The sequence below is a fragment of the Trypanosoma equiperdum genome (assembly GCF_001457755.1).
Source record: "Trypanosoma equiperdum strain OVI genome assembly, contig: ctg_1160, whole genome shotgun sequence".
NCBI lineage: Eukaryota > Euglenozoa > Kinetoplastea > Trypanosomatida > Trypanosomatidae > Trypanosoma > Trypanosoma equiperdum.
The window spans coordinates 1-1245 of NW_027123128.1; the positions used below are offsets into that span (position 1 = coordinate 1).

General features: G+C 47.9%; 1 non-coding gene across 1 annotated transcript; it reads left to right on the forward strand.

Moving 5' to 3' along the window:
- The first annotated feature begins 169 nt into the window (after positions 1-169).
- On the forward strand, positions 170-241 carry TEOVI_000504300. Its single transcript has one exon. It is a non-coding gene; the product is annotated as a tRNA-Cys (tRNA).
- The last annotated feature ends 1004 nt before the right edge of the window (positions 242-1245 follow it).

Genomic DNA, 1245 nt, shown 5'->3' on the forward strand with positions numbered 1-1245 from the left:
GCCGAATGCTCTACCACTGAGCTATGAATCCACGTGGAGGGTATATCAAATGATTTCAGCAGTTAATATTTTTATCGTAAAGCATTTTCTTTCTTACTTTTATCTAAAAAATAAATCGCGAAACTGTAAAATATTATAATAATACGACGTTTCCTGTGTCCGGGCCCTTGGATTCATAGCTCAGTGGTAGAGCATTCGGCTGCAGTCCGAATGGTCCCCGGTTCAAACCCGGGTGGGTCCTTAGTTTTCCGGAGGAGGGAAGGGGGGGCCATCTGACTCCCGCTCGCCGATGACTTCGCCGGTTCCTTCAGCATGCATGCTAAGCTTTTTGAAAACCTAGCTATCACAAAAAAAAAACGTTAGGAAATAAAAAAGTTCGTTCTCCTATTTTCCACACCTGTGGTTACAATTATATACTTAACGCTCATGCCACAGGGAAAAAATGAGCCTGTCACTACCAAAGGCACGATGAGTCCCTGTCCGCATATTCGTCCTAACTTTATCTTATAATGCGGTTCGGTCGGGAAAAGTTCGAACGTATCCACACACACACGCACAAAAAAAAAAGAAGGATTCGCAGTTTTCATTGCGCTGCGATTGGAACATTACCCAAAGAAACCCACGCGTAAAAGGATGAGCTTCACCCCTCGCTGCAGATCGCAACTTAGAGAATTCTGCGCGAAACGAAGCAGTTTGGTGCGGATAATGCCGTTAACGGTGTGGCTTCCCATTACTGGAGGGATCTCCGGGACAATACCTTTCCATATACGGATCGGTTATATGAGCGATGGTAAGTTGATATCGAAACCCTCCTCCCACAGCCAATTCAAAAACAGAGTTGTATTTGCCCGTTTGGGTTCACCGCTAAAGGTGCATCGGCGCCTGACGGCACGCTGAAACAGCGGCCATTGTCAGGGAAAGCAGAAAGGCACGGGGCTATGGCGATTGGTCGGAGTTATAGTTGTCGGTCGTGAAGAAAAGGGGTGAGGAACGTTGGGCAACGAGACGGTTGGGGGAGATAAGCCTGGATCAAGGCCTTTGTATGGCGACGCCGGCCTGAAACGAACATCGGAGCCAAAGAGCCGCGACATCTGGGCTAAGGAGGGAAAGTGCGGTAATGAGGTTGTGGGGGTGGGGATTGAGAAGACTGCGCGGTAACGGGGTGGGTACCGAAAACAACAGTAGAGATTGAACATAGCGAAAACCTGGCGTGCCACGTGAAAGATATGGAGGATAAAAAAAAAA